Here is a 12,089-nt window from a genome sequence, read left to right on the forward strand (position 1 = left end):
AACAACAACAGCATGTAGAATAAATTCCAATTAGCAGATCCCAAGCCCACTTTTTCTTTAAATGCTGTATGGTCCTTCATTACCATTGGCCCTTGTTCTTATGAAACTTAAATTTTTCACCATAAACCAATTCCTTTTGATATAGTGACTCTGTGTATTCTCCCATCTTCTTTTGATGTTTTCTGGATCATTCAAGTTTTTGCCTATAACATTGTTCAGTATTGTAACTCAAGGCCTGAATTTATTTTTCAGGTTTTTTTTAACTTAAGAAATTCCTAGTGAGTTCTTCCCTTTTTATTCTCCAACTACAGCTCTTTGTACACTCCATCATATTACTTTGCTTTGTCTTTTTTTTTTTTTTTGCTTTGTCTTCTTGAGAAGCTTTTTGAAATCTTCTGTTCAGTGTTTGTTTTGTTTGTTTGTTTTACTTTGTTATCTCCTAATTATTTTTACGTCTAAACATTCTAGTGCCAATTTGTAGTCTTTTCTGACATCATTTTGGTTTTATCTTTCTCCTTTTTCTTTGTAATGACGTTTTGTTCTCTTCATGAATGATATTCTTGATGTCATTGCATAATACCTCTGGTCTTCCAATAAGAGCCAACGGTGATGAAGGAAGAAGTTCAAGCTGCACTGAAGGTGCTGGTGAAAACTAAGGACCCAGGAATCTATAGATATCAAGTGACATGTTTCTACTTACAGTTGCAGCCCTGGAGGAGCTCACCAGTCTATGCTATGAAATTTTGAGGAATTGATTGGCCAACTGACTGGAGGAGATCCATATTTTTTCCTATTCCCAAGAAAAGAGATCCAACAGAATGTAGAAATTATTAAACAATAATATTAAGTTAAATAATGCTTAAGATAATAAAAAATTAATAAAACAGTACATAGACAAATAACTGCCAGAGGTTCAAGATTTATTTAGGAGAAACTTTGTCACCAGGGATATGAGTGCTTATGTCAAATGAATCCTGGCTGAAAGCAGAAAATACCAGAAGAACACTATTTGTCTTCTATTGACTGTGCAAAATCACTTCACTGTGTTTATCATAAGAAACAATGGTTTACATTGAGAATAATGGGAATTCCAGAACACTTAATTATGTTCATACAAAACCTATACCTATACCTAGAATTGTCCAAAAGAGCAAGGGAACACTGCCTGGTTTAAAATCAGGAAAGGTATGCTGTAGGGTTGCATTCTTTGTCTGTATATGTCCATTCTGTAAGTTAAGAAAAACATTCAAGAAGTTAGACTTTATAAAAAAAAAAAGAATGTAAGTGGCAATAAGATCAGAAAAAGACTCATCTACATTTTGCAGATGACACAACCTTATTTGCTGAAAGTGAGGAGAACTTGCAGTACTTGCTGCAGAAGATCAAAGACTACAGCCTTCATTATGGGTTGCATTTCATCATCAAGTAAATAAAAATCCTCACCACTGGATTGAAATTGTCAATGTTTTCATGTTACTTGGATCCACAATCAACAACCTTGGTACTAGCTGTCAATAGATCAGGAGACAAATTGTACTGGGCAAATCCACTGTCAGGAACTTCTCCAAATTACTGAGGGTCAATGATGTCCATTTGAAGACCTGATTCAGGCCATGGCCTTTCCATAACTTGCTATGTATCTGAGAGTTAGGCAGTGAATTAGGATGCTTGAAGAATTGATGCCTTTTAATGTTAGTACTGGAGAATAGTACTGAGTATCCTATGCAGTGCCAAAAGAACAAACAGCTATATCTTGGAAAATGTATAGCCATGTGTCTTCAGTTGCCAGCATTTATGTTCAGTTCTCAGGTACTTATCAAGTGATTTAAAAACTCATCTAACATATGTCTTGGAAAATGTATAGCCATGGTGCTCCTTGGAATTAATGCTGGTGAAGCTTCACCTCACATATTTTGGGCAGGTTGCTAGGAAAGGCTAGTCCTTGGAAAGTGAAAAGCGATGGGAGAGCAAAAGAGAAGGATACCTTCAAAGAAATGGACAGACACAATGACCGCAGCAATGGATTCAACTCTTTTAGAGGTGATGAGAGTGACACAGGTTAGGACAAGTCTCGAATCTGTTGTATATAGATAGGTTCACTATGAGTTCTACTCAACAGCATCTTACAGTAACAACTATTGTCCATCCAAGTCAGAAATAAAAGAAGCAGAAAACTAGAATGCAAAATTCAGCTAATTAGCAACTGTCATTGTTTTCTAGTGCTGTTATAACAAATACCACAAGTGGATGGAGGCTTTGTTTTCTCTGTTTTGTTGGCTTTTTTATAAAATTTTACTTGTGATTTTAATGAAAGTTTATTGAAAAGTTGACTCTTCATTTATTCATTGTTGCAAAATTTCCTCCCTTTCTCTCCTCTCTTCCTCTTCAAGTCCACTTTGCAATGTACCTCTTATTATGGACTGTTGTCATACATATAATGCTTAATCATATATTTCCTTTAAAGTTATTTCTTTCATTTGTTCCATTGCAGTGTTCATGATCTATCCACTGTTTTCCTAGTTTTCCCCCATCCTCCATGTCAGTCCTATTTTATAACAGTGGTATTATGCAGTATTTGTCCTTGTGCAACTGAGATATTTCACGCAGCATACTATCCTCCAGAGTCGCCCATGTGTGTAATGTTTTATTTGTAATGTGTATTTGCTAATTATATTATGAGGTTTTTTCAGTGCTGCGTAGTATTGCATTGTGTGAATATACCATAGTTTCTTCTATGCATTTGTTTGTTTATAGGCACTTGACTTGCTTCCATCTCTTTGCTATTGTGAATAAGGCAGCAATAAACATGTGTGTCCATACATCTGTTTGGGAAGCAGCTCTGCTTTCTTTAGGGTATATTTCCAGTAGTGGAGTTGCTGGGTCAAATAGTATTTCTATTTCCAACTTTTTAATAAAGTGCCATACCGCCTTTCATAGTAGTTGCACCATTTTACACTCCCATGAGCAGAGAATAATGGTTCCAGTCTTTCTATAACCTCGCCAGCATTTGTTGTTGGCTGCTCTTTTGAACTTTTCTGCTGTGGCTTAGGTGAGATGATATCTCATAGCTGTTTTTAAGTGGATGATTTTAATTAACAGAAGTTTATTCTTTCTGGAAAATAAAAATATAAATTCAGGGTACCAGCTACAGGGGAATGTGTTCTCTCTCTTTTCTGGGGACATGGGGGGTAGTCCTTGCCTCCTTTCACTATATGTTGGAACAGCTTCCCTTTAAGAACTCTATGCATCTTGACAGGTCTAAGAGGTTTTCATAGAAGGGGCTCTAGATTAAATAATAATTAATTAATTAATTACAATAATAAATTCCAGTTTTTCTTTCTTGGTAGTAGTCAAATCCCTCTTTCTCTGTTCATTTCTCTCTTCTTTTATGTCTTATAAGAAAAAAAAAGTGATAAAGACCAAGGAAATATCTCTTACATTGGTTAAAAAAATGATTCTTTTTTGATCTCTTACCACCCAAAAGGAGCTCCAGCTACCATATGATTGCACTCTTCAGATAGCAGAGATAGCTTTTCAGACATGATTTTTACCAACTGCAACTTCTTTCAATTAATTTTTATGTTGCAAATAGATCAAAGAGGCTTGTCATATTTTGTAAGGCTATTGGTGAAAGGGAAGTGTTCCTTTTTTAGTTTATTTATGATGATCTGTTGAAGCAGAATACATAGCAGTGAAAGGTAACTAGATTAGTGCAGTAAGTTAGTTAGACTTCTTACTTGGACCATAAGAACAGAAACTATTTTTTGTTTTATACTTTAGTCTCAGAGCCCATCAGTGCTCCTCTACAGGTATGTGATGCGTATTTGCTAATTATATGAAGGTGTTTGCACTGCAACAAAATTCAAGATGACATGTGTATGAATTTATTCTGACACCTAAAACTTTTACTATGTAGCTAATAATGAATGTTTCATTTTGCAAGTCAGAAGGTTCAGGTTTGAGTACCCTGGCATTCCACTAAAAATTATCATTTCTATATAAGTCTTCTTAGGTTTTTTTCCCTTTATATATCTGAATCTTGTTGGACTCAAACACCTAAATTCCTTAGTACAGTCCTTATACTTCTAGGAAATGTGTAATAAAATAGCCAGCTAAAGGTTAGCAATATTCTGTGCATACATCAAATATGCTTTATAGAAGTTATCAATAGACCTAAATTTTCAAAAACCTTCCTTTTGTTTGGCCTATTTTAAGTTTACTTAGGCACCTTATCAAATATGCTCTTTTGTCAGGAAACAATACATTAGAAACATTAACTTATGCAAATAATTTTAACACTATCTATTTAATTAATTCATCAAATATTTTTGAGCCCTCATAATTTATATCAGTATTGTCAGAGTACATAGGAACGAGAATATACATAAGACAGAATTATTAATAAATGGTTTGGCAGACAGTCTTTGAACTGATTATAGAACAATACAAAGTATGCTTTTAAGCTCAATGATCCATTCAAATAATCATAATCATAATCATGTGTTAATATAAGACAAAGATAATAGATGTTAAATATTTTTCAAGATTTCATAGAAGAGAAAAAATTTCACTGGGGGCTTAAAAAATAAGATAATTTTAAATTGTATGAAGTTACTTAAGAAGAATATCTGAATTAACTACCTAATCTTTCATCATCAATCCTTTATCTAAAATTCTAATACAGCAAATTTTCTTGGACTAATTGATATTTTCTAGACAGGAGAAAGAAAAAAAAAGTTCTATAAAACCACTCAAACCTGCTGTTGTTTAGTCAGTTCTGACTCATAGAGACCCTCATAGAGATTCCAAGGTTGTAAATCTATACAAGAAGAGAATGTTCATCATTTTCCTGTAATGTGGATGGTGATTTGAATCACTCACTTTTGGTTAACAATTTAATGTGTTATAGGTTCAGCCGCCAGAGGTACAGTTCCAAATAGTGAGGGTTTTCAGAGTTCCAAATATACTTTCCAAGTTAATTTGCTTTCATTTTCCTCCAAACAATTATTCTGAGAAAATTTTTTAACATTTTATCATTTCATATATACATGACAGAAAATTTTACCATTCATTCAAGCCTTCCCTCACCATCCTCCTTGAAATATCTGAGTCTACAAAATGCTGAAAGACCCCTAGTTGGAATAGAACTAGTTGGAATAGACCCCTAGTTGGACCCCTAGTGCTCTTTTGGGTAGCAAAAAGACAGAAAGAGTCTAAAGATATTCTACACCAAACAATGTCTTCCCCACTGAACCACCTACATGGAGTTAAATATAGATATTATGACATAAAGTAATATTTAGTTTAATGTGGGGTTCTTTCTATTTCTTACTGACAACCTTATGAGTGGCTCAATTTCTGCTCTGAAAATTATGAATGCTAGTGTCTCTAAGAGCTTGAAATTTTCAAGTTTGTATGTCTATTTTGTTTAATAAGCACTTTTCATGAACCACTTCAATTACTAGTTTAAGAAAAAACTAAGATCTGCTATCACATTTTTACCTAATTTTGGAAGACTTTTTTTTTAAAAAAAATAGCAGTTTCCAACAGGCAAGGAAATTATAATCTACTGCAACATTAAGTAGAATGAAGTTAAAAATAGTAAAAATTATTTTCTAAAATGCCATTTTCTTTATAATTCTTCCCAATATATTTCTTCCTTTGACAAAGCAATTTATATCATTTTTTTAAAATCTTTACAAAAGTGATGTAACTGATGCATAGTTAGGTTGTAATAATTTCACAGCAAGCATTTCGAAGTATTTTGTCCTTTGTTCAATAACATTTTTTGATCCTAAAGGGAAGGTTATTGTGAAATAATTACACACCTTGGTATTTCTTATTATTTTAGCACTCTACACCGTGCTTTATTAACTTATTAGCAAAAAGGATGCAGTATGGCATAGGACTAACAGCAAGTTTTGACAAGCTGATCCCTTAGCCTTCTCTGGCACCAAGCACAAGCACCAATTATGATTAGTATAATTAGATTAAAATGATAAAAATATATACAATACACCCAAGACACAACTCATTTTGTTGAAACTGAGGAGGAGGACCTTATACACTTGCTGCAGAAGGTCAAGGACTGCAGCCTTAAATATGGGTTGAAGCTCAACATCAAAAAAAGAAAAATTCTTACTACTGGGCCGATTGGCAGAATTATGATAGAAAGTGAAGAGATTAAGATTGTTAACAGCTTTAGTTTGCTTGGCTCCATAATCAACACTCTTGGTACCAGCAGCCAGGAAATCAAAAGAAGAATTGCATTGGGAGAGTTTGTTGTCAAGGATGTCTCCAGAGTACTGAAGAATGAGGTCAGTCTAGAGACTAAGGTGATGCTAATTCAGGCCGTAGTCTTTGCAGCTACTTGGTATGTATGCATCAGAAAGCTGAACAATAACTAGAGATGACAGAAAGAGAATTGGTGTCTTTCAGGTGTGGTGCTGGAGAAGAGTATTGAATATATCAGTGATTTCCAGGAGAACAAACAGGCTTGTCCTGGAGAGGGTGAACCCAGGCTGATCCTTGGAAACAAGGATGTCATCTGACATATTTTGGGCATGTTGCAAGAAGGGACAAGTCCTTGGAGAGGTAAATCATGCTTGGAAGAGTGAAGGGACAGTGCAAGAGAGGAAGACCCTTGATGAGATGGATTGATTCAGTGACTGGGGTAATGGGTAAAGGTGTGTTAAAGATGATAAGGTTGGCACAGGATAAAGCAGGTTTCAGGGCTGTTGTATATATATAGGGTCATTATGAGTCACAAGCGACTCCACCATGGCACATAGCAACAGCAACAAATTTTTTTTTCTTCTCCATGGCACAAGTTTTTTAAAGAAGAAAAGGTTGAAAGGAGTGGTATAAGGCAGAAAGAGAAATGTTTGTTGCCATTATGTCAGCTTCAACTCCTAGTGACTTTTCTGATCTTGGGCTATCCCCACAATCTCTATTGGAATTAAGCCCATTGGTAGTGACCATATCAATCCATTTCCTTGATGGTCTTAATTTTCACTGACACTTTACTCTTTCAAGCATATTCTCCAGGGACTGGCCCTTTCTGATAAAATGATCAAGTATGTGGAGAAGTCTCATCAGCTTTGCCTTTAAGCAGCACTTTGGTTACACTTCTGGTTGCAAACATTTATTTGTTCTTTTAGAATTTAATGATATATTCAATCAGTTTTTCTTTTCTTTTCTCCTTTAATTGCTTAGCTTTCACATGCATATGAAGCAATTGAAAATACTGTGACTTTGGTTAGATACATTTTAGTCTTTAAAGTGGCATCCTTCATGCTCAAATTTCAAAGAGGTCCTTGTCGGCAGATTTGCCTGTTGTAACATACTGTTCATCTTATTAGTGACTTCTCTGGTGGTGTAGGCTAACCCGGGGTATACCAGAGCCAAAATTGTCTCTGAACTGGAATTATCTCTGATTATGATGACTTGGACCCCTTCTCCCTATTAATTCTTGGTCTTTTTAAATTTTTTTTATATTTTTGTGTGTGTGTGTGTGAATATCTGTGGTGCAGTTTGAACTTTTCCATTCCTTACTGTTGTTTCTTGATCATATGCTACTTCCTGAAATAGTATATGTCCACCAACTTTTTTTGATACAGTGACTCTCTATATTCCTTATATTTTCTTTGAAGCTTCAAGGATATTCAAGATTTTGCTCATAGTATCCTTCAATATTGCAATTTGAGACTTGAATTTAGTCTTTAATTCTTTCAGCTTAAAAAATGCCTAACAAGTTCTTTCCTTTGATTTTCTGACTCCAGCTCTTTGAATACTTCATTGTAATATTTTGCTTTTTCTTCTAGAGCTGCCCATTAAAATCTTCTAGTCAACTCTTATACTCTACCCTTTTTTCCCTTTGTTTTGTCTTCTCAACATTCTAGCGCAGTTTTCCAGAGTCTCTCCTAACACCTATTTTATAGTCTTTTCTTTCTCCTTTGTAATGACTTTTTGCTTTCTCCCTACACATGGACCTCACTTGACAGACTTCAGAGGAATCAGACTAAATGGCTACATCTGTGGAAATAATCACTGAAAAAGCTCAATATCAGCAGTCAAAACTAGGCCAGAATCTGACTGTGTAACAGACTATTAATTACTTATCTACAAGTTCAAACTGAAGCTGAAGAATTCAAAGCAAGTCCAAAAGTACAACTTTGAATCTATGTTGCAAGAATTAAAAATGTCTTAAGAATAGGTTTGAGGTATTGAACTAATAATCAAAGACAAGATGAGCTGTGGGATGACACATTCAGGGAGAAAGGAGTAGATGAGACATTGCAATTAATTAATTAATGATAATGTTTTAAAACAAAATGTCTATGAATAATTAAAAAATCCAGTATAATATCCAGGTGTTAACTGAAATAAAAACCCTTTTAAAAAAATTTAAGTCATAGAGTAAAGTGTGGATGAAGGATTAAATGAAAAATTAATTTGATTTTTAAATTTCACTCAAACTACAATTTTTAAAATTCATTTTTAAGTAGTAAAAGTTATTATTAACATTTCATTTAATAACAGAAAGAGAATAAACAAAGATTAATAAAATTGAAGCCTTGAGAACAAGAAGGGTAATCGTGAGTTATGAAGCCGGTCCATCATTCTCTACGCTCATTTTTCTTTTCATTTTATATTCTCCTCTTCTGTCTTCAGTGGGTTGTAACTTTTTATTAAAATTCACAAGGGAACATTTCAAAATTTCATAGTCTAGGTAAAATTATTACATACTATAGCCTAATTGAATTACCCAATTAACTATGTCAAGTATCTGAAATTATAGCTGGGAAAAGCCAGTTTCATCTGCCACTGGAAATCCACATTCTTTTAGTCTTTCCTGTATTTCTGTTATCTAATCTTATTCTGATAGTCATTCCCATGTTTATACCTATTACATCTAATCTATATTCAAAATTTGACAGTATCTCTTAAGGACACTCATCTCCATCTTCAAATTGGTCTTGTAAAATTCTATCATGCAATTTCTGACATTGTTTCATCCAGCAAGTCCTTATTAATTGGCATTTAACAATAACGGAATTTTTCAGTAAAAATTGTATATCTTAACAGAAACTGAATCTATAGACATGAATACACAAATGGTAATACATGTCTCATAAACATACACATACTGAAAGTGTATTTTCATGTTATCTCATGCTCAATTTTTTATCAGTCTCTAAAATTTTAGCTAAATTCTTGCCATTGATCCAAGTCAATTGCCCCAGTACTATCACCCCATCTTTGTAAGTCTCTATCTTTCATTTTAGTTTAGGTTTTGGTGTTTTGTTTTGGTTTTGTTTTCATTTTAGTTTTCATTTAGTTGCTTTTCCTTTATCTCTACTCTCTGAGACTTCTGAAAAAAGACACAGATTTACAATTTTTCCAGGAATTTTTTAATAGTGGGGACAATTTTATCTCCAACCTTCAACTTTATCCATCTAAATAAAAGCTAAAAGTCTATGCTGCACATTTTCATTTTGATGCCATAATATAGAGAACAAATGAGAAAACAAATGGGAAAGTGATAGATAAATAAAGCAGTTGGTTTTTATTGCAGAATGGGGAAAGATTCCGATCTCTTGTTCATAGGGTCAGGGTCACCTGCAGTTAACTCAATGACACCTAACAACAACAGCATAGATGAGATAATGATTGTTGAGAATATTGTGGTGCTGTTGAAGATGGAGATGAGTGTCTTTAAGAGATAGTAACAGATTTTGAATATAGATTAGATGTAGTAGGTATGAACATGAGAATGAAAAGAAAAATAAGTTTAAATAGAAAATGATGGAATTGCTTCATAACTCATCATTACCCTTGTCCTCAATGCTCCAGTATTATTAATATTTATTTATTTTGTCTTTCTTTTACTAAATGAAAAGTTAATAATAAATATCATTTTATTACATAAACATGACATCACGAATAAACACATGAAGAAAATTAAAATGAAAGGAATGAAAAAAAGAGCAAAATAGATGTCCGAGGAGACTCTAAAGCTTGATCTTGAACATAGACACTAAAGCAAATGGAAGAAGTTAAGTAAAAGACCCAAACAGAATTTCAAAGCAAGACTTGAAAAGTAATATAACAAAATGTGCAAATACCTAGAATTAGAAAGCCAAAGGGAAGAACACAGGGCCTCAGGCCAAGAGGGGATCACAATATACAGTCCCTTCACAAAACATTGCCATATCCTGGAATATTGTATAGTACAACATTTTATGGCCTAGTGGACAGAAAGTGATGCTACCAAGCCAAAGGGGAGTGATTTTAATCTGTGGAACTCAGGCTTGGTTTTAATTGTTTTTTGTCAAACATTCTTCTAGATGGTATAGCACTGGTCTGTCCATTTGCTGTACAGAAGTAACTCGTGATTGCTGTGATGCTAGACACTGTGACACTGGTGTGTCAAATGCAGTAATGGTTACCCATGGTGGACAGTGTTTGGTGGAGCTCCCAATTAAAACAAGCTTAGAAGCAGGAGTGGCATCCACTTCCAAAATAGCTTGCCTACAGAAACCCTTTGAACTTGGAGAAATGAAGAAAGTTATACAAGTGTTCAGGTCTCTTGTTCATAGGGTCAGTGTGAGCCGTCTATGACTTGACAGCACTTAAAAAGAACATATTATATAGTGTTAACATTTAGTAAGAAAAGAAATAATGTCAAGAAAGCAGCAGTCTGCTTCAGTAATCATGAAAAAAACAAAATACTATCCTGAGAGTGAAAACCAGATGAAATATGATGATATGGAGTTATTTGAACAGTTACAGAAGAAGATGCAAATGATGGAAGAAACAATGGAAGCCATTAAGAGACCAAATAGCCCAGGGGCAGCAAGCCAGGAGAAATATGTTGATGAGGAGCAACCTGACTGGCTGTGGAAGAAAATGCAAAAGACGCAAGAAAAAACTGATAGTAAAGAGAAAGAGGAACAAGAACTTAAAAAAAATCATCACAAAACAGAGATGGAATAGGCAACACAGTACTGGAAATAATAGAAAGGCATAAAAATACAATCCAGAATATTAAGACCAAAATGGAAGAAGTATCCAACATGCTGGTCAAACAAAAAAGTAGAACCAAAAAGATGAAACAGAGAGTCAGTAAACTAGAAGACAAGAGCTTCACTATAAACATACTAGAAGAAAAATCAGAGATGAAATGTAAATAAAATATTAGAATCATATGGGATGACATCAAAAGGAACAACATAAATAAGATTAAAATTCCAGAGCGTGGGAGTGACAGGAAAGTCACAGAGAAAATTGGGGAAGTAACACAAGAAGAAAACGTCACCAGTATTTTGAAAAACAAGGAAATCCATGTTCAAAAAGAATAGTTAACATCAAATAGACTGTTCTTGTTGTTGTTATGTGCAGTCGAGTCACTTGCAACTCATAGTGACCCTATATACAACAGTCCTAAACTCTTCTCTGTCCTGTGCCAATCTCACTGTCTCTGACACGCCCACCCAGATTACCCGAGTCCTGAGTCAATCCATCTCATTGAGGGCCTTCCTCTCCTGCGCTGTCCCTCCACCCTGCCAAGCATGATGTCCCTCTCCAAGGACCAGTTCCACCTTACAACACATCCAAAGTATGTTAGACGAAGCCTCAGAATCCTTGCCTCCAAGGAACAGCCTGGTTTAACCCTATCCAGGATAAATCTGTTTGTTTTCCTAGCAGTCCATGATACCCTCAATACTCTTCTCCAGCACCACAGCTCAAAGGCATAAATTCTCCTTCTATCTTACCTAGTCATGGTTCAACTCTCTGATGCATAACAGGTGATTGCAAAGACCACAGCCTATATCAGACACAGCTTAGTCTCCCGAGAGACACCATTGCGCTTCAGAACTTTGGAAAGGTCCCTAAACAGCAGACTTTCCCATCGCAATATGTCTTTTAATTTCCTGGCTACTGGTGCCAAGAGTGTTGATTATGGAGCCAAGCAAACTAAAGCTGTTAACAATATCAACCATTTCTCCATCCATCCTGATGCTGCCAATTGGTCCAGTGGTGAGAATCTTTGTCTTCTTGACATTGAGCCTCAATCCATATTGAAG

The sequence above is a fragment of the Elephantulus edwardii genome, unplaced genomic scaffold, assembly GCF_000299155.1.
Source record: "Elephantulus edwardii isolate Elephantulus edwardi_28Jun2011 unplaced genomic scaffold, EleEdw1.0 scaffold00206, whole genome shotgun sequence".
Lineage (NCBI taxonomy): Eukaryota > Metazoa > Chordata > Mammalia > Macroscelidea > Macroscelididae > Elephantulus > Elephantulus edwardii.